Raw genomic sequence first — 26,478 nt, forward strand, 5'->3', positions numbered from 1 at the left:
TGCAGATATCTGAGTAGAGCAGTCTGTATGCTATTGGTTTAGTTTACTTACCATTTATAGACTTGCCCTCAGTTGGAAAACAGATTTATTTAGTCACTAAAAGATTCAGCCAACCTAGGTACATATTAGGCAACAATTAAATGCTTATTCACTGACTGGCAAGCAATCAACTATAAGAAAAGGGAGGTGATAGAGTCAAGTAAAAATAAATCACTGGGTTCTGGATCTGTTTTTGCTGCCGATTAGAAAACTGAACATAGAGGTTAGATGACAACAAATGTTGGCACAAATGCACATGGTACCCAGGCTCTGGGTTCCTAGTATAGTGCTTCCCGCTCTATGGTCTCTGGTCTGCGTGTCAAAGGAGAGAACGTAGGGCCATAAAACACAGTGTAAAGCTGACCTTGTAAGGTGTTATCACCAACTGTTAGAAAGACCTACCTGTCTCACGGATACTTATATTCCTTAAAATGCATTTTACTCCTCTGACTCCATGACTTTATAATGTTTATGATAGCTTCTACTCTTACAGAATTTTCATTTATGTACTTAATCATTGGGTCTCTAATTCTAAAAAAAAAAATTCAAATGTATTTGTTTGCAGCTGTTCAACAAATGGACGATGAGAAAAATGCAAATGTTCTTTGGTGGCTGCTGCTAAGTCGCTTCAGTTGTGTCCGACTCTGTGCGACCCCATAGACAGCAGCCCACCAGGCTCCCCCGTCCCTGGGATTCTCCAGGCAAGAATACTGGAGTGGGTTGCCATTTCCTTCTCCAATGCATGAAAGTGAAAAGTGAAAGTGAAGTCGCTCAGTTGTGTACGACTCCTAGCGATCCCATGGACTGCAGCCTTCCAGGCTCCTCTGTCCATAGGATTTTCCAGGCAAGAGTACTGGAGTGGGGTGCCATTGCCTTCTCCGTCTTTGGTGGCAGATATTCGTATAACAGAGTCATCACCCCCAGAGTCACTCTGTTCTTTATGTAAACCAATAAATACAGTACATAAAGTGTCTAGAACAAAAGTTTCTCTGGTAATTCAAGCAAAGAATAGAAGTAGCTGTCTAATGGTATGACAGGGAATGTCAAGAGTGAGAAAACCGAGGGGATAAAGCATGAATGAAGTTTGGTGTCAATACTCAGACACTGATTGATGCTAAAGTCGGAGTCAAACAAGAGCTGGAAAACTTGAGAATGTGTTAGAAATAACTTTGGATAAAATACTAAAGACAACCAATTTATGTATTACATATTATTTATTCTTTTGCTTTCTTTTCTCTACTTTTTTTTTTAATTGTAAAATAACAATTGATTGCCTCATGTCAGAACAACACTTGGTTTAGTACTTGTCGACTCCCATCTGCTAATTTGGAATCCATGAACTTTAATATCAGGTTAATTTCATTTTAATTCATGAATAGTATATAAATCATGGATCAATTAAAAACTGATGTATGTACAATTCTTCCAGTAGGAAACAAGATTGAAGCATTTGAATAATTGAGAAAAAATACGCGTGTTAGCCTCTTGTACTCGTCAGAGAGGAAATGAGTCAGTTCGAAGCCCCTCTCTGTATGAAGGACACAATTCCCAGGACAGGGAAGCCCGTGTTTTCCAAAGAAAACAAGAAGGATCAGTCCCAGGTGTGGTCTCTGCCATACCTGACCATCACACCATTTGCCCTTGTCAACTGCATGCTATCTTTTCTGAACATTTTAAAAATAACTACTTAATACAAAAGATGCTTAGAAATGAAATGGAAAGAGTTAAAAGGGGCTGCAACCAAATGAGGACACCCCTCAAGCTTGGAAATTATGGGTTTGGGAAAACTGTTTTTTTGGTTTATTTGATTAACACTTTGCCACTGAGGAGAATTTCCCTTTGAGGTTTCTTATTTTGGATAGTTTTTAATGTAATTGGTTTAAGGGATACTTTACTTAAATATCTTAAAAAGAAATCTGCCACTAACTATAAAATTTTCATGTTCAGTCCAATTGACTTCAAAGTAACACAAAATGCTTACTCCCAAGCGACACCTATCAGTCTCCAGCTGTGTTCCTGATGGAGACTGACATCTGAAACCAACAATTAAAGTTACCTAATGCCAGGGCTCTTTAAAGACTAAAGGGCTTTACAGTACCCTATCAAAGCAGCTCTTAACCAACTCATACTATTATTGCTTCTATAAGTGTGCTGGGAGGATTAATTTCTTGACACTCATTTAACATTACAGGAAAAATGATTTTCAGAGCCAAAAGGTCATTCTTTGCCAAATCAGCACATTCAACATAGGATGTTTTAATGGAAAACTAAAAGTAACCTTAAAACTTTGACTAGTTTGTATGTATTCTGTAATTCAAAATGAAGTAAATCAACCATTTTCTTGTTTTTGTGATATAGAAGTCTCAAAATTCTTGCCGCTATGACAGCTTCCAAACTCAGGAAAGGTGGTTTTAGGGAAATATAAGGAAATGTCTTAAGGATCAAGCTATATATTTTAAATTGAATTGTTGGATATCTACTATGTGCCAGGTCATGAGATAGTGCTTAAGATTATGCATTGTGGATGACTCAAAGGATTCTTGCTGAGTGTGGGAAGTGACATCTTTATGACTGCAGCTAGAATCAACATGTAACTCCTTTCACTAACCCTATATCCTCTATATCCTTCCCTTTATGTTTCCTAGTAGATAGGCAGCCTTTTCTTCAACTTCTTTTCCCCTCTTTCCCTTGATGTTAACCCATAAGAATGAATTACCAGAGCTTCTCTGGCAGTGCAATGGTTAAGACTCAGAGCTTCCACTGAAGTGGGCACTGGTTCTATCTGTGATCAGGGAACTGTGATTTGCAAATATCTTCTCCCACTCAGTAGGTTGCCTTTTCATTTTGAAAGGCAAAGTTTAAATGATGATGGTTTCCTTCTCTGTACAGAAGCTTTTCAGTTTGATGTAGTCAGGTTTGCTTATTTTTGCTTTTATTTTCCTTGCCTTTGGCATCAGAGCCACAAAAACACTGTTAAGACCAGTGTCAGTGAAGCTAAGATCTATGTTTTCCTCTAGGAATTTTATGGTTTCAGATCTTACATTCAAGTTTTATACCATTTCAGTTAATTTGTGTGCATGGTGTAAGGTGGTGGCAAAAATATATTTTAAATGATAGGTATTGTTTTGATATAGCAATAGCTGACTTTCAGCTTTAAAACAAAATACAATACAAAAAAGAACTTATGAGATATAGTATCAACCAAAACACTAAATGCTTCACTGGTGGCTCAGACAGTGAAGAATCCGCCTGCAATGTGGGGGACCTGGGTTCAGTCCCTGGGTTGGGAAGATCCCCTGGCAGGGGGCATGGCAACCCACTTCAGTACTCTCGCTGGAGAATCCTCATTGACAGAGGAGTCTGGCAGGCTACATACAGTCCATGGGGTTGCAAAAAGAGCTGGACACGACTGAGTGACTAAGCACAGCACAAGACATTAAATAGAGAATACACAGTGTTTTTGAAGATGATCTAGAAGGAGAAATGTTCAGTTAACTAGCTAATCTTTTAGATGATACTTGGCCATTCCAGTTTGTAAAATGTCAAGTAAACATTTTTGTTTTAAAGATGGTTGCATGAGGAACTTTGAAAGGCAAATTTCAGGATGTGGATTGCAATGCAATTGACTTTAGCAAAAAGTACCACAAACAATACCTTGAGATGTTGACTGCTAAATTATAGGTTGCAGTGCCTGAGGGAAAGCTATTGTAATTAGGTTTTTTTTCTGAAGAAACTGTTCCAAGTTCTGGTGAGACTATCACAAAGTACTTTGTTACATTTTCTACACTCTTTAGAAATTAACTCAAAATATAAGACAAATGGTGATTCTACCTTTGCTTAGAATTATAATTCATCTGCATATGGAATGAGATTATGGTTTTGGTCATTTCTTCCATAAAAAAGGTGCTATCATTGGATTTGACAAAGTCCAAACAAAAGGCAAAATGCAGTTGAGTTTTGTATGTATTCATTTCTTCATTTTATAAGAAAATCGGAATGCTTCAGTTTCCTCACAAGAAAATTCTAGAAGTCTTTTAGTAGAGGTCCATCAAGTCATGAAGTTAAGAAGAATCATTTAGAAATTTTAAAATAAGGAAAGAGTCTTGTAAGAAAAGTTTTTTTTAAAAGTATAGATTAACTCATATGTAATACTGGGTTATTAATAAAAGTTGGAATGTTGGGATAAATTTTTGTTTGCTAGACAATCTCAAATATCAGGTTACATATAAATTTTTAAAGCAAGAAGAAAACTATAGACATTCACTTTCTAACTGGTATACAGTGTTTGAAAGTACAAAATTTCATAAGTATTGAGATGAATAACCCTTTATTAGTTTCAATGTGAAAAAATTATTCATCACTACTTTAACAGAAATGCTAATGGCATTAAAATAACAGAGTTGTTGTTTAATGATTTGAGGGATCTAAAGGAAGTACATATTTAAAAAATGAAGAGACAAAACATTGTAATTTATGTATGATCAAAACTGGCACCAAAGACACAATTTGTAGACTCTATAACAAGCAGTAACGTGAAGCTAGGAGTTAAACTAGCTAGTTACTCATGGTATACAGACCACTGTGGCCATGAGACGCTGTTTCATAGAAGCACACACTTCAAAGTTAAAAAGAAATGAAAAGGGAACTAAAGCAAGTTGTTGTTTGTTTTGAAATACAACCCTCAATGAGGCATTGTTTGCACATTGAACTAAATGCATAAACAATGCTGTTGTGGGTTTAATTTGTGAAATAAGTGTGAGCCTTGATGAGCTGTGATGTTTGCTATTTAGAAATAGAAAAGTTTTAATTTTCCATATTTATCTGAGGATTGACACAAAATATGTAGACTCCCCAAATTAACTTAAAGTTTGAGGTTTTTCTCAACAAGAATTTAAATGATAGCATAAGAGTAATTGTTTTATGAAGTTTTATGACAAAATATCCAATAAACATATTTTTAAATGCTCTGATTTTAAAAACATGAATGAAATACTTTCAGTTGACAATACGTACCTAAATCCATGCTTGGTTGTGTCCTCAGCCTACATAGCAGTCCTGGTGTATTGTACCTGCATTATTGTTCATTTTTATTTTTTTTAACTTTTTATTTTATATTGGGGTATAGCAGATTAACAACGTAATAGTTTCCGGTAACAGTGAGAGGACTCAGCCATACGTATACATATACATATACATTCTCCCCCAAACTCCCCTCCCATCAAGGCTGCCACATAACATTGAGCAGAATCCTATGTTCTATACAGTAAGTCCTTGTTGGTTATCCATTTTAAATATTATACTTCATTTTTACTTTGACAGTCTTTTTAAGTTAAACATCACAGCGTTGTGTTCAAACTGCATTAGCATTGTTTTGAGGAAAGTAACATAATATTAGTATTGATAGAATATTCACCTTATCAAACAAACATCTTTGAATTTTGATACTAAGAATAAAGCTGTAAATGCAAGACTCGCTTTCTTTAAAAGTAATTAATATAAAACTTAAAAAGCAATGTTATATACATACACATTGGAGAAGGCAATGGCACCCCACTCCAGCACTCTTGCCTGGAAAATGTCATGGACGGGGGAGCCTGGTGGGCCGCAGTCCATGGAGTCGCTAAGAGTCGGACAAGACTCAGCGACTTCACTTTCACTTTTCACTTTCATGCATTGGAGAAGGAAATGGCAACCCACTCCAGTGTTCTTGCCTGGAGAATCCCAGGGATGGGGGAGCCTTGTGGGCTGCCGTCTATGGGGTCACACAGAGTCGGACACGACTGAATCGACTTAGCAGCAGCAGCAGCATACATACACATGACATTCATGGTTTATTCTTATTGCCATTTATAACTTGCCTTTGAATTGACATCCAGTTTCTACAGGGAGTGTTAGCAAAATTAGTAAATTCATGCATGCTTGATTCCTGAAATCTGATAACCATGGTAAATGGATCTCATTCATTCTCCCTTTGTAATAATATTCTGAATTCTATACAACAGGAAACCTACACTAAAGAATTGTTTTATCAGTTTCCAATTTTAGCCAGCAAATATAAAGTGCTGTGGGCTTCTCTGGTGGCTCAATGGTAAAGAATCCACGTGCAATGCAGGAGGCACAGATTCTATCTCTGGGTCAGGAAACACCCCTGGAGAAGAAAATGGCAAGCCACTCCAATATTCTTGCCTGAGAAGTTTCATGGACAGAGGAACCTGCTTGTCTACTGGCATGGGGTTGCAAAAGTGTTGAACTTGACTTAGCAACTAAACAGCATCAGCAACAATAAAGTGCTGCATAGAATACATTAAAAAAAAAAAAACAGTAAGAACAAAAGGAGGGCATAATAAGGATGAGTCTTGACATTTCTGTTACTTCTTAATTGGTTGCATATTTTTATAGAAACTTATATTTAGAGTTCCTATTAAAATTTGTCATCTTCAGTTATAATATGCACAATGTGATGTTCTCAGAAACTTCAACCAGCATGAGAAGAGTTTAGAAACCTGTATTCTACTTCCTTTTCCCCAACAATTAATGAGCAAATCACTGAAATTTTCTGCAATTAGTGTTCTGCAGCTATCAATGAGAAGTTTGAGGCAGATTACAATCAAACCTATTTACGCCTTATAAAATCAGTTATTCTTTGACAATAATTGTCTTGATTATCTTACTGTTATTGAAAAAAGAAAATAAATTTTTATCTGAAGTTCTTTGGTGGGTTGCTGACAATGGTTGAGTAAGCAAGTTAGAGAAACAGTGGAAGGAATTACTCAGGAATGAATATTTTAAAAATGCAAGATTCCTAAAACTCTAACCCTGGATACACTTTGATTTTGTTGTCATTCAGTCACTCAGTCATGTTCAACTCTTTGCAGCCCCATGAACTGCAGCACGCCAGGCTTCCCTGTCCTTCACTTTCTCAACACAGTCGTGTCCAACTCTTAGCAACCCCATGGACTGCAGCCTACCAGGCTCCTCCGTCCATGGGATTCTTCAGGCAAGAGTACTGGAGTGGGGTGCCATTGCCTTCTCCGTTTACTCTATGCAGACTATTTATATCACCATATAATTGATTTTCCCAATTGCTTTTAATTTTAATTATCGAAGTGACCTTGGCCCTACTTTTTGTTATGTAGTCATTCAAAATAGTAAGAGCATTTTTAAAAGCTCCTTATTTACAGGCAGTTTATGTGACTAAAATATGATTAGAAAATAATTAAAAGCATATGAAAGAGAAGAAAAATAGGATAGGGCTTAAATGGTGTAGAGTTGAGGCTAGTACAAAAAGGCAAACTACAGTAGCTGATCCCATTACAAGAGAAAAGGGTTAGTTGCTCAGTCTCGTAGGACTCTTTTGGAGCACCTGCACTGTCTTCCCCAGCTACAATATATATATTTTTAAGACACAAGTAACCTTACCATTGAGAATAGGCCAGTGGAAGGAGTCATTACATCTACTTAGTAGGCTCTTGTTGAGAATTAGTATGTGACATAACACACTGTCTTTACTGTGAAGACAAGCCTTAGTGTCATCAGAATTATATTCTCTATATCTATATCTATATTTTCATGGCACTGAGAATTGGATAGCTAATCAAGTTTCTCTTTTTGACTCACTGCTAAAAATTTTAGAACCACATTTGGGATTTACCTGTTGGCAAGGGTGTAAGCTGGGGGCTCTCCCAGGGACTCAGATGATAAAGAGTCTGCCTGCAATAGGGAGACCCAGGTTTGATCCCTGGATCGGGAGGATCCCCTGCAGAAGGAAATGGCAACCCACTCCAGTATTCTTGCCTGGAGAATCCCATGGATAGAGGAGCCTGGTGGGTGACAGTTGTTGTTCAGTCACTAAGTCGTGTCTGACTCTTTGCGACCCCAAGCACACCAGGCTTTCCTGTCCTTTACGGTCTCCCAAAGTTTGCTCAAACTCATATCTATTGAGTCAGGGATGCCATCCAACCATCTATCCTCTGTTGCCCTCTTCTCCTCTTGCCCTCAATCTTTCCTGCTGCTGCTGCTAAGTCGCTTCAGTCGTGTCTGACTCTGTGCAACCCCATAGACGGCAGCCCACCAGGCTCTCCCGTCCCTGGGATTCTCCAGGCAAGAACACTGGAGTGGGGTGCCATTTCTTTCTCCAATGCATGAAAGTGAAAAGTGAAAGTGAAGTCACTCAGTCGTGTCCGACTCTAGCGACCCCATGGACTACAGGCTACCAGGCTCCTCCATCCAAGGGATTTTCCAGGCAAAAGTACTGGAGTGGGGTGCCATTGCCTTCTCCGTAATCTTTCCTAGGATGCCCTATTTTCTCCTCTAGACTGAAACTTCCTGGAGGACAGGGACTCTGCCTGGTCCATCTCTGTCTCTCCTTAGATTAACTGAGTGTTTGTGAAGGCTAAGAACAGATGCTGAGAACATCCACATTTAAGTGGCCGAGGGGATTCAAGGAAAAGATTAACAAAGAGTGATCAGAGAGGTGGAGGTGACTGAATCCAGAGCAGCCAACAAAAGCCAAGGGAGAAGAAAGTTCCAATGAAAAGCTTGTCAGTGGGACCAATCACGAAACAACAGGTTCTCAAATAGGAAAACTGAGGAAAGGATTTGACAGTGAAAGAAGAGCATTTTAGAATTTTATATCCTGAAACCCAAGATGAATGCTAAGCAATGCCACTGTCCCTTGAATTTCCTGAGTGGCCTTAGTTCTGGCAGTTATGAACATTTCTTTTAACAATAAGGCCAATTTGGGGAAAAAATTAAGTGTTATGGACTATTTTTTTATTCAAAATTGAAATAGCTTCTTCAGTGGCTCCTATGCAGACAAAAGGTCAATTCATATAAAATTGGACTGCCTTTTATTTGAAAGGAAAGGACTTCCCAGTTGGCGCTAGTTGTAAAGAATCCACCTATCAGTGCAGGAGATGTAAAGTGATCTGGGCTTGATCCCTGGGTCAGGAGGATCCCCTGGAGGAGGGCATGGCAACCCATTCCAGTATTCTTGCCTGGAGAATCCCTTGGACAGAGGAGCCTGTCTGTCTATAGTCCATAGATGCACAAAGAGTCAGACATGACTGAAGCAACTAAACAAGCACACACAAGAAGAAGGCTACAGGGCTTTCAGAACTCAAAAATTCAGATGAGGCAGAACAGAGAAGCACCAGAATAAAGGCCTCCCTAAGGTGCACTACTCATTTCATCTTCAAATCAAGGTTTGTGGGCTCATCCTTTCATTTCAGATGGGGTAGCTCTGGCTCCCTTGAAGTTAAAAACAAGCTAGCAGGGGCACTGCGGCTAAATCAGTTCATTTAGTTCAGTGCAATAGTAATGAACCCTTATTATTTCCCCAGCACTACACAGGCACTGAGAAAGGCGATTATTCTGAATCCTTCCCCTCCTTCCTTTTTCTAACCCAGCCCTCCCTCATCGGTAGACATAAAGCTTCCTGTCTCAGTGGGTTGTCCTCAGGCTCACCTCCTGAGCCATATGCCCCAATCTCTGTTTTTTTTAAACCCATAGGCTGCTTTGGAAATTCTATCATGAAGCTGGGGTGGTTCATCACAGGTCCTGAACCATAGGATACACAAAGAACACTTTATCCCTACTAATTTGGAATAGTAAAATGCAGAATACAAAAGAGGGACTTGGTTTGGGCTTAGGGAGTATATCAAATTTCCCAAAGGGGACCCTACAAGAGTTAGATTAAAATACACAAATTAAACTTACAGGAGGAAAGTCTTCATCACACTGAATGTCCTCTGTTATAATGAAGTCAGGTTATCAACTGGAGAATGTGTTCATTTTTCATTTAAGCATCTAATTGTTTTTAGCAACTGTTTATCAAGTTCTAGATACAAGGTGCTGTTCATGGAAAACAAAGGAAGATGCAAGATTCTTCTCCTGATGAGCAGGAAAGAACCTAGAGAAGGGGGAATGCTGATGATGATAGAAGAGGCAGTTGAGGAATCCAGCTTGGGGAGGCAGCTATGATAAAGAAATGAAAGAATAGATGGGGAGACATTGCCAATGCAAAATAACCTTGTCCTCTTGACTTAGTGTTTATGAAACGAAAGAAAGCGAGGTGAAGAAGCATTAACAAAGGTGGTGATAAAGTTCATTCAAGAAGAGAAGCTGGTGGGAGAAGTTGGGGGGAGTCGCTGAGCTGATGCGTTCACCTTGGAGTGTGTCCGGCTTGAGATGTCAACATGACCTACAGTGAGGCTTCCTGTGCGTGCTAAGTTGCTTCAGTCCTGTCTGACCCTGAAAACTATGGACTGTAGCTCACCAGGCTCCTCTGTCCATGGAATTCCCCAGGCAAGAATACTGCAGTGGGTTGCCATTTCCTTCTCCAGGGGATCTTCCCAACCCAGGGATAAAACCCGTATCTCTTATGACTTCTGCATTGGCAGGCGGGTTCTCCATAGTGCCACCTGGGAGTGAGACTTCCCAGACTTCTGAAAAGGAGATTAGTAAAAGGATGTGGGTAAAAATCAAATTTATAGGATTTACCATGAGTTTGAGCAAACTCCAGGAGATAGTGAAGGACAGGGAAGCCTGGCATGCTGCTGTTCATGGGATCATAGAGAGTTGAACACAACTTAGCGATTGAACAACAGCAAGCAGGTGCACTTAGTCCTGACTAATATTTTTGAGAAGGTTGGTGGAAGAATAAATAAGATGAACAGAACAGTCATTTTAATTGATGTTGGAGTTGGTGCTGAGAATATATACCAAAAATTGAAAAACATTGTATAAATAGTTTCTAAATGTGCTATAAAATATAGTGGAAGGAATGGACATTATAAAGCTTTTGGTATAGTTTTCAGTGGTGTTATAATAGTTTCACTCAAAAATATTCAGTTTAAATGGATTTCTGCAATTTAGCAATCTTCCTAACTTTGTGATTTTATAAAATGAATGGATACTGGAATTGACTATGCCAAATACATTACTTTAAAATTGTCAAATCAGTTTATTTGCCATCTGTAATCTTCCTCCTTCCACCAATCATTGAATTGTGCATTTGGAGACTTTCAGATTATAATCAGTGGACATTTTTCACAGGCAGATGTGTATCATAAGACTATATTGATGAAGCTGCTGCTGCTGCTAAGTCGCTTCAGTCGTTTCCAATTCTGTGCAACCCCATAGACGGCAGCCCACCAGGCTCCCGCTTCCCTGGGACTCTCTGGGCAAGAACACTGGAGTGGGTTGCCATTTCCTTCTCCAATGCATGAAAGTGAAAAGTGAAAGTGAAGTTGCTCAGCCATGTCCGACTCTTAGCGACCCCATGGACTGCAGCCTACCAGGCTCCTCTGTCCATGGGATTTTCCAGGCAAGAGGACTGGAGTGGGGTGCCATTGCCTTCTCCGATATGATGAAGAGTTGTATGCAAAAAGAAATTGACTGGACATTTCCTATTTTGAGATGTAGGTATTGATAAGCCAATGAAATCAAAAGCACAATGAAGTAATCTTACTCATATTTTGACTTCTACTATCATTTAAAACTGGGTGTTTGAAGTACTGGAGAAGAAATCAGGTTGTTACAGTTTGCTAAAAGAAACACTGTGTGAGGTGAAAATGAGGAAAAAAACATTACACTAAGTTCGTCAGAATATGGAAGTCGCAGAGCTCCTGGGAATTTGCCCGGAAGTCAGAACATAATGCCACAAGAGAAAAAATAAATGTAGGATTCATTGTGCTATGTTAATGAGACCACACCTGTAATAACTCATTCAGTGTGGGATTCGTCTAATGAAAATGAACATCCAGGAAACTGGAAATAGTTCAGAGACAAGCAATAAGGATGATTAAGGGCTTGGAGAGACTGAACTGAAACCAGATTAAAAGGCCTTACATTTGTTTAACGTGGCTAACAGATGACTAAAAGTGGGCATGGTATCTGTTTATAAACAGCTGAAGGTTGGGTGTAAACATGAAAGATAGAGTAAGATTGCATAATATGGTACTAAAAGGATTGACTTGAGAAAAAATTTCAAGAGAGAATTGAAAAGTAAATATAATGAAGCTGTCTCCCAGAGAGTGTGCGTTTCCTTTTCTTTAGAGACTCAGCCAAGAATGAGGAAGTTTAGCAGAGAGCCCAGCACAAGAGAATGACCCGACAGGTCCCCTGCAGATCCAATTTCCTCACTTTCACAAACCAGTAGAAAACCTTTTTAAGCTTGATCTGTTTGCACAAAATTACTCAGAAAATGTGTTTATTTATAGATTTTAGAAAACCAGAAGCACAGAACTTTAGACTTCTGGGCAATCATGTTTTATCTTTATTTGTTCTGTTATTGGCAAAGTAGTAGAGAAAACAGTGTTAAATCTAGTTCATGATTGTTGTTGTTTAGTCGCTAAGTCTTACTGGACTCTTTTGAGACCTGTGGACTGTAGCCCACCAGCCTCCTCTGTCCATGGGATTTTCCAGGCAAGAATACTGGAGTGGGTTGCCATTTCCTTCTCCAGGGGATCTTCCTGACCTAGGGATAGAACCTGTGTCTTCTGTGTCTCCTGCATTGGCAGGCAGATTCTTTACCACTGAACCACCAGGGGGAAGTTCACTCTCCCCAAGCTCAAAGGATTTGGCTTAGAATGTACAAGACAATTACCAAATGACTTTGTTTTTTTAAGAATTGGGTATACTTCCAGCTGGACTTTAAATGTACCAAAAATGAGTAATTTAAGAGATCTATTCTGGAATTATTTCTACAAGCATCCAGTCTTCTGTCTTCTGTTTTGGTGACTGAAAGCAGGCAGGACCCTGTTGGGCCCTCTGAGGTACAAATCCTTTCTATGTCCCCTCTTTCTTGTTTGTGGGAATTAGGCTTCATTCAGTCTCCTAAGACCTTTCCTGGATTTCAAACCATGACCCTTCTCCTTGTTTGGCCCTGGAATAAACCTTTCTCTACTCCAAACTCTGGTGTTTCAGTTAGTTTGGTGTCTGGCACATGAACTTGTGTTCAGTGTCTTATTCCATTTTCTAGCATAACGTTTGTCCTTACTAAAGTGATGGAATGGTTTCCCCTTAAGGTTACTTTAAAATAAAATTAAAATAAAGTTTTGGACTATGAGCTCATAGAGGGCTTTGTTTTTTTAATTTGACTTGCTCGCAAACAAATGCCAGAACAGTGCCATACACACTTTAAAAATTAATAATAGATGATAACTGCAGGAGGGGTTGGTTAAAGGACTTTCTAATAAGTGAATCTTATTTCCACCAGTTTTCACTATAAAGTCATCTTTATTTTTCTCCCCCCACAACAAATATCCTTTTTCAGATGAAGTTATACATTCAAGGATATTCTCAATTCCTGATTCATGTCATATCAAACCTTCTAGTGTTTCTGAATCACTTCCGGACTTTTCCAGCAGATTTCAGACTTCAAAATTTTCCTCCCTGCATGTCATTTTAGGCTGTTTGAGCTTCTCCCCAATGATCTATCTTCCTCTCCTCACTGCCTTGTAGAACTCTGTTGGGTGCAGTACCAGACTGCACCAATAGATGCTGCCACTTCAGTTGGAAAGTTTCTTTTTCAGTGGCTAAGCTTTAAGATTGTTGAAGGGCGATTCGGAAGGTAACTGCTATTATCTTCCTTGAAAGTAATTTGGTTTTTAATTGTGGGTTTATAAATTGTTTGCATTTTACAAGTAAGATATTAAGAAAAATAATAAAAATTAAATTAATTTTCAAAAGACACTTCAATTTCAGATACTTCAAGTATATATTAGGCATGGAAATAATTTACTAATACAATAATTTTAAATGTAATAGCTAAAAAAAGTTTGGACTCAACATTTCTCTACAGTGATGGAAAAGGAAGGCTAGAAAATATGTTTTGGAAAGCCCAAGGGACCCAAGGAGTGTAAATCTTTAAACCAGTGTTTCTCAAACTGGTGTCAGATAATTTTAGGTGGTACAAGATAATTTTTTTTTAAGATAATTTTTATTTCTGTAAAAATGACTCATTTGCAAGGTCATCCTCTATTCATGGAAAATTATATTGATTTTCCATTTATGATAATGATAAAAAGTTTCCTTTATCATATATAATTATATAATAAAAACAGCTTAAAGAATAATATTGAGTCAACAGTATTAAAGGTGATATGGCAATAATTATAAAAGTTATATTTAGTAGAAATGCTGGAAATAATGCCTTGTCTAAATATGCAATACACTTTTGCCTATACAACTTTAAAATTCTTAAATCTCTTGTGCTCAACTTATTTCGAAGGTGGACTGAAACGTGAGATTTTATATTACTCCTGATGACATCTATGTAATATACATAAATGAATTTGAAAGTACTAATAAGAAGTTAACTAATAGTGTGATATAATTCTAGTTTTTTTGAGGGAGGGTAACTTCTGTAAAACGTATTCTTATGTAGATTATAAAAAATTATGTGGGAGCAAAGTAACTTGAAAGCAAGATCAGTATTGCTGAAAATATGATTTTAGGAGTGAGTAAAGCAACATGCTGAAAACCTGTCTCTGTGTGAACATGCTGTACTAAAGTATGAATTTTTATTTTATCCAAATTGTGCATCTTCTCACTTTTATTTAGGTCAAACTAACACATAATGTTTCATACAAAAATGAAATGTAAAAATCTGTGGCCTTAGGAGGAGAGTAGTACATTCAGCCTTGTACTTAATTTTTACATGATAATTACTATAGTTGCTGAGCATTCCTAGACAGTGAATGGTTGACAAAACATTTAAATTGCATATTTTGCCTGTAGCATATAAACTGTACTAAAATAATTACTATTTTTCCTCACTACTACCATACTAATAATAGCATGACAGTGGCTAGGAGTGGCCTTTGCGGTTACACAGAGGCTGGTTTGAATCTTAGGTCTGCCGTTTATTAGGAAGTTGCTAAAAATTCTGAGCCCTTATTTCTTCACCTGTAAAATGAGGAAATTAAGACTTGCAAAGTTAATTGAATCTACCCATGGATATTTCCCTCTTAAGTGTATAGGAGGTGGCATCCTCTTCAGGCCAAAATGTGCTCTTATCTGGATCATGGTTCAAATCCCCTTTGAGCCAAACCCACTGCCAAAAGCCCTTCTACCTTGAGAATCAGAAAAGGAAACAAGCCTGGCAGTGCCTAAGTCCTCCAAAATAAATCTGCAGGAAAGAACACCCAGTGAGTGATGAGTGCAGCAATGAGTACATTTATCAGTTTAAATTTACAACTTCACCTTTCCCATTGCCTATTAATTATTGTACATAATTCCCCACTGATCAAAAAATAAGTTGATTGCTTTTGAACTCGATGGTGTCCGTGTCCATTGCTTGAGACTCAGGTGAAGCAGAGGGTGAAATTTTTTCCTGAACTTTGTGCAAAATATAATTCGGTTGATAATATATCGAAACTAAATTTTCTTTGGGTGTCATTCCTACTAGTTTACTTGTAAGCTCTGGGGTCATGGCTCAGGCAGTTTGAAGGGCTGCTTGTTGAATATTAGACTTTGTGTTTATAGAGACTACTGGATTTATCTTTGGGAACATTCCTTGGGTTTCTTTTGGCCTCACTTTCCTTATCTCTTATACAGGATTAAATAACCACCATAGAGATGTGAAAATTATATGAACTCACGTGTACCATACGTGACCAGTGCAATGACTGCCACTCAGTAAATTCTCAACAAATCAAAACACTTTTAATCAATGTGACAACTAAAGATGTTCCTAACCTTGACAATAGGTTTTAACGAAGAGGTGATGAAATGGATGCAAAATTTATGTACTGTTGCTTGTCAACTTCACTCAGATCTCGGGTTGTGATCTCCACATGAGTGCATATAGAATATTAGATCCTACGTGGGTGTATCTTGCATGCGCAGAAGGCTTACGCAGGAAATGTCGCTTCAGCAATGTGCCTGGGGAGGCTCTGACGCTGTCTTGGAAGTCGGTCGTCGCAGCCTGACCTTTGGGCATCTGGGAGGGATGCCTACCTGCGCCCAGCGCTGGACGGGGGCCCAGGCCCTTTCCAGCACAGCCTATCCCCACGCTGCTCACTCTTCGTGCCTCGCATACATCTTCACGGAAAGGAGTATTTCCTCCGTTCAGAGAAAGTTCCCCAGTCCGACGTGGGGTGTTTTGTACTTTACATAGTTCGAAGTAGGCGAAGAAGTTCCTTCTCTCTTCTCCCTGGGGGTAAGTGGAAAGGAGTCCCGCTGGGCGCCCGAAGTCGTCCACACCGGGAATCGGGTAGCGACCGAGTTAGAGACAACTGGGGTGGTGGGGGGGGGGGGGTTGCTGCCGGGCAGAAGCAGGTGGGCACAGACTGCGGTTCCCCGGTCCGGGGAGGGGACTGCGACCGCGGGTCCCTCCCCTCCGCCCGGAGGTGGCTGCGGCCGGCGCCCGGCCAGTGGGGGCGGGGTGGGGGCGGCGCGGAGGGCGCGGAGATTACCGCGGCGCCACCGGGGACGCCCAGGGCCCCAGAGTGGTGCCCACGCGGGATCGCGAGCGATGACAACAGGCCATCGCCCGAGGTCGAATAAAAAGGAGTCACTTTCCCGTGTGCCGCCGCCCCGCCACAGCCTGACCCCGGGGTGGGGGGGTGCCCCCGGCGGCCTCCAGTGGCCGCGGGCGCCGGCGTCCCCCGCCCCCACCCCGCGCGCAAGTACGAGGCTGCCCGCCGTGCGGCGCACGCTCCGCCGCTCCCGGCTTCCGCGCAAAACTTCGAGCCTGGCCGCGTGAAGCTGTCGCTCCCGCTTCGGAGCGGGAGAGAGCCTGCAGAAAAGCCTGGCCGTGAGGACCTCGGTGGCTGGGCGCGCGCTCTCTTTTTCTTTTCTTCTCCTTTTTTTTTTTTTTCCTGTCGCCATTGGGAGTTTTGGCTCCTCTCCTTTCCTCCTCCCCCTCGTAGCCGCTTCTCCCCCCGCCCCGTCTCTCCCCCACTGGTGTACGCTATTTGTTGAAGGTGGGGGGGGGGGGGGTGGCCGAAGGGGATGTCCTCTTTTCACCAGAGGCACAGCGTGAAGGCGAAACTTCAACACTGGAAGGAAAGAGAATAAATACGTAAATACGGACGCACAGATCCGTTGCTGGGGGAGACACTTGAACTTTGGGATCCTGAGACGGTCTGGGCGGCAGGAGGTGAGTGCTTCTTATTCCGAACCTCTATCCCGGGGTCCGCATTTCAGGGATCCCGCAAACTCTCCAGGGAGAGTGCGCGCGGCTGCGCCGGGGCGATGCGCGCTCTGCGGGAAGGTGTGTGGGCGCCCGGGTCCCCGCGGTCGCGCCATTGCTGAGTACCCCCAGCCCGGGCTGGGGCCCGGGCTGCTCGGAGTGCCTTGGTGTGTTCTGCCTTGGAGGACGCCCTGGAGCCCCGAGGGTCCCTGCAGAGCCTTTTTGTGCCTCGCGGAGCCCTCGCGGAACAGGGTGCGCAGCTCCATACCTGCACTCTATTCCCGCCTCTCAGAGGTGCGCGCTCCTGGGTCTCCCCTGCTTCCTTCTTGTGACATTTGTTACTTTGCCTAGTAGCCCCTAGATGTGCCATTTGCAAGGATGCTGACCCAGGTCCCATAGAGGGCCCCAGGCGCCTGGGGTTTTCGCGGTGCTGGGTGCGTGTGTACGTTTAATGCTTGTGTTCTAAGCTCAAAGCACCAACCGGGCTGTTGGGCTGCGGCCGTCCCCCTTTCATAGTTTTTATGTGGCGTGGGCCGAATGTCTCTTGCCGTTTCCCAGGGTCCGTGAAACGAGAGGCGCCTTTTCAGAGGACACGCGTTCATTGGCCCGGGACGCAGATGCCGTAAGGAATCCTAACTTCTCCAAACGGAAGGACCTGACCCGGGTCGGGGGTAGCGGGTTTTCTCCTTAAAAAACCTGCAGTGTCTGGGGTGGCTGTGGGGCTTGAAAGGGCTCGATGCTTTAGCGTCGTTAAGCGAGATTTGGAAAGAGATCGTGTGTGTGCTTGTTTTATTTTGCGCCGCACAACAGCCAGAACTTTCGTTAGTAGCACTTGAAAGATGTCTCTTTCTTTCGTAAACAGTATTCGGAACAGCTTGGAGCAATTAGAGAATTTGCCGACCTAGTGCCACGGCTGAGCGGTGGCGAAACCAGAGAGCACGGTTTAATTTTTGTGATCCCTTTTCTAGTTGGGGTGGCAGCGTCTCCCCTCTCCACCACCTCTGTTTCTCCTGCTCTTGAAAGCTAACGGGGTTTGTGTTAGACGTGAGTGAGTGTGTGGGAGGATGTCGTTTGGAGCGCGTTTTTCTCTCCTCGCCGCCGGCGTCTGTCCTCTGCACTGTCCAGCGGGCAGTCATTCATGAATCCTCATCCGAGGGCAGTGGAGGAAGGTGCAGGTCCCTCGGCCCTTTCTGCCAAGGTGGAGAATAGTGACGGGGCGTGTGTTTTGGTTTCAGAGCAGTTCCACGTGGAGCACCTCCGTGTGCGTGTATGTTGTGTACTTGATCTGTGAGGAGGTAACAGGAGGCTCGTGTTCAAACCCAGTGGGCCGTTGGCCATTAATTTGCTTTCCTGGCTGTCATTACAGACACTTCCAAAATCTGATACCTAAGAGAACCAACAGGTTAGGTTTCACATTAAGAGCTCATACTTAACAGTTTTCTTTCTCCCTTACCCCTTTTGGCTTGGCACCCTGGGATCAACGTAATTGATGGAGCAGAAACACGTCTTCTTGAATATGGCAATTTTGTTCCTCTTCTGTGCGGCTACTTTTTACACTCTCGGGCGTCTGTCAGCTTCACTGCGCGCTCCTTCGGGACTTAGATTGGAGTCTTAGGAGCATTTAAGGATCGTGGGTTCCTCTTCCACAGCTCCTGAAGTTTGATTTATATGTCGGTGACTGTTAGACTTGGAAGTTGAGGATGGTATTTTGTCTGTTGCGTTTTTGGTTTTATTTCAAAACCGCCTCAGCACAAGGATTATACTTGATAACTTCACCCGGGTAGAATTAGGTTTGTCTCCCCCAACCTCTTTATTTAAAAAAAAATTATTTCTAGCCATTTTATAGCTGAGGAACGAAAAACTAGGAAGGGGGTTGGGCAGCGAGAGAATCCTAAAGCAAAATGTTTGATACATAGCAGGGTGTGGTATAACCTTATCCCAAGAAATAGATAGCAATAGTAAGAACAGGGAAACTACTTTGTGTGGAGCTAGGCTGCTGGAATCTGATTTTTATGGTAACAATACCAAACGCAGATATAACTACATTCATTTTTTATTGTTATTATAAACCATAAAAATAGTTTGTTCCGCCTCATTAAAAGTTGTGAGCCATTCAGAGTCAAATAACTTTTTTTTTTTTTTCCAGAAATGGCTGTAGGTGAGGGTTAAAACCTTTGACAGTTACAGCTTTGAAAGTAATGTAATTAGATTATCTGAAAACTGTTCCTTTCCCCCCCTGATTATTAGGGATGTATCCTTGCCTTTAATAATAGGTAAAGGTCTAAAATAATAGGTTTTCAAGAGATAGTTTTCCTTTGCCAGTTATCTGAAAATAGTACATGTCAACCTAAGATCACCATAATTAGCAATTGTTTCACAATTATAACTGAAATTAAAAGATTTACTTGATTATTCTTTTTTATGAATAAGTATTATACAGGATATTAGAGATTTAATTTCTCTTTAACACAATAAAAATTTATATATGCACATATTTAGAGAATAAGTATTATGTTCAAGCTTAAAAATTAAAAAAAAAAACCCTGAGATTCGTATAAAAAGAATTTTGTATAAAAGCAATCATTATTCCTATTAAGAAATACAGATACTGCGTTCTGGAGGATTTGTAGAAGTCAGTTGAAAAATATTATCTTTTGTCAAAGTTTCTTTTGTGAGGGAAGACTGGAGGATCAGTAGTTCATCATTTTGCTATAATTTGTTTTTTCTTTCAAAAACCTCTTTGAGTTAAACAAAAAGAAGAATAAGACCTCCATTTCTGAAAGTTTCCTTTTTATTTATATTATGATTTGGGGTGTAAATAAATTTTACATAGCCACGGGAAATAAGGTGTCCAATTTCATGTTTTCAATCTCTGTTGCAAGCTCTAAATGACTGATGCCATGTCTAAAAATACATTTATGTGGCTTGGTATTTAATTTTAAAAAATTTTATGCACTGAAATGAAATTAGCCTGAAGTTTTAGAAAAGTAGAATGGTAGAGAACCCATGACTGTTATGAAAAGTTAGGATGTTGGAAAATTCACATTCTGACTCACAAATTCACTTACTTCACCTGGTGGAAGCTCACACTTTTTATCCAGAATTCAAGAAGAGGGGAAATAATCCTTTTCAAGGCTTAGTGAAGTGTTAAGTAATTTAATAGTGCAAGTATTTATTTTATTTTTCATTATCTTTTTCCCTCTTTTAGGTAAATGCAGGAACACTGAACATTCAGTATAAGCAGGCCCCCCTTTATCAGAAGTTTATTCACCATAGTTCTGTATTGCAGCTGCTGGTCATATTTCATGGAGCTGTTAAAGCACTTAAAACCTAAAATTAGGTACTGTCTGGTTGTAAATATTTTAGATCACTCATCTAAGAAACAAATAGAAGAGTGTATTATCAGAAGAAGATGTTCTGAATCCTCTCATTGAAGAGCGGGACAAAATGTATCAAACATTTTGTTATGTTTTCAGTATATAATATAATCATGACAGTTTCTTTTTCAAGTGGATATTAGTCTTACATATTCTAAACTCTTATAAAGTGCCTCCCTGTAGAGTATCTTAAATAACTGTATTCAGAAATACCACTGGGGGGTTTTATTACAGCAGTTACTGGGTGAATGCAATCCACAGCAGGAGGAATAGGATGACTTTCAGTGTACCTGCTCCTCTCATGAATTTTTCCCAGTGAACTAAGAAATGGCATGTTCTTTCAGGCACTCACTCTAGAGATGGGTGAGAGATGTAGTGGTGTATTTAATTGCAGTATGTGTGAGACTGCATTTTGCAGTCAGATAAGTTTTGTCGTGGGGGACACCAAAGATTAAGTTGTACGCACAGTGAACTTGGCTTCACTTAGTTTGAACTTGAGTCGAAGAAAATAAACAAGAATCACATATTCCCAAGTAGTATAAGCAATTCTGATTGCTTTTAAGAGGTTTGCAGACTTTGTAAACATTACTGTCACCTAATATTGCTTGTGGCTCTGCACATTAGGATATGCTTTGGTAATATACTGTTTTTCTCTTGAAGTTTGTGATTCTTACCATGTCCCATCCAGGTTTCTACTAGGAGAGTGGTACTGAAAATAAATATCACTACCCTTACTCCCCTAACTCCCCTCTTCCAGAAGAAGAGGTGAAACAGATGAGTTTAAAAATAGAAACCATTTTAAGTTATCAAAACCACATTTATATGGTGGTTTAAAACAGTTGCAGAGTGTGTACCTCTAAGTCACATTGTAACCTTTGCTGTCATTGAAAGGTGCTAATTGATCTTAGGGCACTGACATAATAGTATAGTTTGATATTTGAAACCTTTCGGCATTGGTCTGGCCCTTTTCTTACCCTGAGATTTCAGTGTATGGCCGATGAAGAGTAACACCATGTTAAAATGTCAGGAATTCTCATTTTTTTTCTCCATGTACATTTTAATACAGCAACTGATATTTTTAAAGCGTTTATGTATGTGCAGTAAGTAAATTTATTTTAATGTACTTCTGGGAAAGAAGGACCTATATTATATATTGTCATGTTAAGGTTTTTAAATTTTTTTTCATAGGTAAATTTTATTTTTAGGTTGAAATTTTTAGGCAAAATCTGATTGCTGGGATCACATTTGAATAGGTTCAAAGTGAACTTGCATTAAAGCAATACAGAATACTCATCTTGAAATTTCATGTATGAAGTATATGTTCTTAAATAAATGGAGATCTTAAGGTATTAAAAAAAAAAGTCACTTTAGTTTTTGTATAGTTGTAACCGTTCTGCCAGTGTGAGTAATTATGATTTTCACCATCAGTAATTATCATAGCCATCACATCATAGATGATATTTACTGAGTATTTATTTACTTTTTTTGCAAAAAAATTTAAGGTATTTATGTGTCTCAACTGTGCCATTTTTATTATTCCCATTTTACAGATGAGAAAACTGAGACTCAGTTATGCAGTAGAGTGGAGCCAGGATTTTAGCTCTGCAGCCTGAACCCTGATTCCCTATCCTTAAATGTTGCCCTAGACCATTTGGTCCCACCAGTCACACCTGAGTTCATTTTAGGGGGTGCCCACACATTTTATTTTTATATTATTAGTTATATATTTATTTCTAACATTACTAAGAAGATATGTTAGATTTCATATTAAACCTACATTTTCCTAGATAATGTTGTTTAAGGCAAAACCAGAAAAGGATTGAAGCAAAAAAAAAAAAAAATGTAAAGCACCTATTTAAAGAAACATATTAAGTGACAGTGAACAAGTGCTAAGTTAAAATACCCAAAATCATGAAGGTTGATGGCAAAGGACTACAATTGGGAGAAACTGGTATTCTAGAAGGCTCCCTAAACGCTGGAAACTTCTGTCTAGATCTCTTCAATATTTGACTTACATGCAGTCTTTTCTTTTGCTTCTCGAGCCTTATCCTTTAGATAGATGTTATCAGTTTTACAGTTTTTCTCTTTTTGCCTTAAGCTTGAATGCTCATTATAAATCTCAGATGTTTCTGTTGAACCAACTAATGAGGACTGCATAATGAATTTCTAAAGGCAAGCTGAAATGATAACGGGGCTCACTCATATTTCAGAAATACTTTCAACTTACATAGATATCAGGCTTGGCATTTTTAAAGTTTTCCTTAGGTGAACATCCTTGTTCTGCTGTTAATAATCTGTTTTATAACTTTAATGTACTTTTCAAGGAAGCAGCGGTTTTTCTTTTGATTTATGTATTTAGCCACAGAACCCTTCTTTCAAGTGAAAGCTAACACTAAGCCCACTAGAGAAAAGTCCACTGCCTTCGTGAAGCAGGACGTGCGTGGCCTATGAATCACTCACCAATCCTGTTTCCGACCATTGGTGCCTCCCCAGGTCTCTGTAAGGATCGTGCAGTTTGCAAAAAAAAACGAACCTTCTGACGAAAAGTCAGTTCAGAGTACCTCCTGCAGTCTGTGAGAATGTCATCCACTAAAAAACCAGAACAGAACAAGAAGCAACTCTCAAATACGGCAAAATATCTCCCAGTGTAACGCAGCATCAAAAGGTGTGTCGGTTTATCCTAGTGTCACGTGGATATTCTTAGTTAACCTATCTGCAACTTTCAGTTTAGTACTGAGAAAATAAAAAGTAGTCAGAATGTTTCCCACATGGAATTACGGGTCTGAATGAGGCACATAAAATTTGTTCTTAGAAAGGTTTGTTTGATTAGAGCATCTTTTTTTTTTTCTTTCTTCCTTTAAAGACTTGACAGAGACTCATCAGCAGTGGCATAAATTGACTTGACCTTAGATTTTCAGATAAATTATTGCTACCGTTTCTGTTATTCTTTCCTGCTTCCTTTTTAAAATGAAAGGGACATTTCTTGTGAAAGGCTACGATTAAATCATAAAAATTTACGTTCATATACCATTAAGTTTAATTCTGCTCACAAAAGCAATAGCATTAAATTTGAAATTTGATCCTTAATCAAATAGGTCCACCACATAGCAAGAGGGCTTATTCTCTGCACGGTAATATACACAATTCACAGGCCTCTGCATATACCCAGTGGAGGGATCTATTCATTACATTTCACTTCTGACTCTGAACTCCCTCAAGTTAGAGGATTTGAAAGGACCTGAATGTTCCGACTAAGAGATGGAATATTTCTAACTTAATGCATGCAGTATGTTGAAAGCGATGATGACTTGGAAAGTCCACAGGTCTCTGAATTAGCTAATTCTCTTCACTTCAAATTTTATATTTTAATGCAAATGTGTATTCACATATGATTTTGACTCAAGTAATTCTAGCCAAATTGAATCACAGGGTGGGCAAGTCATGTTCCAATTTCCTTTTGCAGATTTTCAGTAATCTCAAATTGTGCTTCTAGTAGGTAACTTTAGAATCCAGACCTCAGCCAGTTGGGCAACAACCTCAATATTACTGAAACTTTGTCTGTGAACTTTAGGTATTTAGATGATGCTACTCTTTTTGCTTTTCATAGTCGACCCAGGTAGACTTTTCATTTAGGTCTGTTTTGTCATGTCAGTTGTTGACTTTAGTTTTTAAAGGCTCCATTCATGAAAATACTAGCAAAGTTCTGGGCACATGGTAAATACTTATTAAATGCTTTTTTCATTATCAGTGTTGCTGATGAGATGCCAAAATTACAATGCAACGAATAGACTTTTTTCCTACTCTGGATGATTTTGAAGGCTTTGGGACTTTTAGTCTATGATTATACTAATAATAAGTTCTACTTTTTCTTGGCATATACCATTCATAGAAATGGTTAGCTTGGTAAGTGAGTTAATTGTGGTAACAAGGTTATAGGTTTAATCCTCAGATGAACATACTAGCTATAGGGGGACACTTGTGCTACACACACTTGGTCATATTGTCTTTGTTGTCATAAGCATAGTTGTGATATCCTGACCTTCTCTCTTTGGGGACTACTCTGGTCTGTGCTGGATCTATCTCTAAGACTTTTCTGCTGTCCCAAGGATGATCAACCACATCTGTTCACAGTTTTTATCAGAACCCTTCTTGACTTAAAATTCTAAACAAAATAAATTCCCTGTTGCCTAGAGGGCATATTCTAAAATCCTTAGAAGGATCTACAGGACCCTTCAAGCTGAGAACTTTGCTCAAGTTTCCCTTTTTACCTCTCACCAGCCACTCACAAGAAATCTCTTCTCCAGCTGGGTGGAAAAGTGCAACCTTCAAATACACTCTGGTCATTTCTGCTGCATTTCTTTGTGCATGTGATTCTTTCTATCTGGAAGACATCTTTCCTTTCCCCCTGAAACTTTCTTTTCTACTCCTTTTGCAAGACTCAAGATGCAAAATGTTACCCCCTCTGACCACCAAAGACTGATCTGGATATTTCTAGTCTCCTTATTCCCAAAGAGCCTAGTTTCCACCTTTTAGCATAGCAATTGCCACATTGAAATGTAATAGGTTGCATGAGTTTAAATTCTGCTCTTGACTGAGAATTTGCTGATGCTCTTACTGGTATTTGCCATTCTATATTTCTAGTACTGGCACCCCACTCCAGTACTCTTGCCTGGAAAATCCCATGGACGGAGGAGCCTGGTAGGCTGCAGTCCATGGGGTCGCTAAGAGTTGGACACAACTGAGCGACTTCACTTTCACTTTTCACTTTCATGCATTGGAGAAGGAAATGGCAACCCACTCCCGTGTTGTTGCCTGGAGAATCCCACGGATGGGGGAGGCTGGTGGGCTGCCGTCTATGGGGTCACAAAGAGTCAGACACGACTGAAGTGACTTAGCAGCAGCTGCAGCAGGGGACACTAAATTCCTATTGAATCAATGAGTTAAAAGAAATGGGGGTGAAGGCAGTGGTGGTAGCATGGGGGACAGTTAGCATTACAAGGCAGGACAGCCTTAGCCATGACCTCAGGAACACGGGGTATTGATCTAGTAGAATTGCATCTCTAAATTCAGGCCCAGCTTGTATGTATGATGTAGAGATGTATTTATATCACACATGACCATTGGTAAGTCAGTGATCTAGTGGATAAAAGGAGGGTCCTGAAAATCTCTGGAGATGTGAGTGTTTCTTAGCACTTGACATCTGAGGAACCTACTGTTCTGGCATAGTGGTTAAGTACAAAGAATATGGACCTGGGCTCCTTGGGTTTGAAACCCAGCTTTGACACTAATGACTGTAATGATGAGCATGTTACTTAAAACAGATTTTGCTTCAGTTTTCTCATGTGTAGTGGAATGTACTTCTTGGAGATCATGTGAAAATTCAACAAATAAATATCTGTGAAGAATTTAGAATAGTGTATGACTGATGTTGGGAAAGACTGAAGGCAGGAGGAGAAGGGGATGACAGAGGATGAGATGGTTGGATGGCATCACCGACTCAATGGACATGAGTTTGAAGAAACTCCAGGAGTTGGTGATGGACAGGGAGGCCTGGCGTGCTGCAGTCCATAGGGTTGCAAAGAGTTGGACATGACTGAGCCACTGAACTGAACTGAGCTGATGATATGAATACTAGCTATTATGAATGTGGTTGTCTTCCCTCCATTGAAGTATGCTAAATATTCCAGAGATATTTAGAGCTGAAAGTCATTTTTGGGGTCATAGACTGGGGATTAAAAATTGAGTCCCTACTTGGCAAATCTGAGGCTGGAGTTACAAGAGAAGACATTAGAAAACTCAGTTTTGGCCATTAACATTGCATGGTGTTTCTTTTAACAAATACTTTCCCGTATAGTCATCTAGATTTTATTTATTTACTTAAAAATAATTTTTATTGGAGTCTAGTTGCTTTATAATGTTGTG

General features: G+C 40.0%; 1 protein-coding gene across 10 annotated transcripts in view; it reads left to right on the forward strand.

Annotated features, from left to right (window-relative positions):
• EYA4 (EYA transcriptional coactivator and phosphatase 4) overlaps positions 1-26,478 on the forward strand; it is a 365,682-nt gene that overhangs the window by 28,456 nt on the left and 310,748 nt on the right. The window contains exon 1 of one of the 10 annotated variants that reach the window (XM_024997013.2): positions 15,789-16,204. The exons of 3 other annotated variants lie outside the window; for them this stretch is intronic. The gene's annotated coding sequence lies outside the window, so the exon portion shown is untranslated. Of the gene's footprint in view, positions 1-15,788; positions 16,205-16,990; positions 17,147-26,478 lie in introns of those variants that run through there. 6 more of the 10 variants (XM_024997014.2, XM_024997016.2, XM_024997018.2 and 3 more) reach the window with 6 other exon arrangements.

This window comes from Bos taurus, chromosome 9, assembly GCF_002263795.3.
Source record: "Bos taurus isolate L1 Dominette 01449 registration number 42190680 breed Hereford chromosome 9, ARS-UCD2.0, whole genome shotgun sequence".
In the NCBI taxonomy this organism is placed as follows: Eukaryota; Metazoa; Chordata; class Mammalia; order Artiodactyla; family Bovidae; genus Bos; species Bos taurus.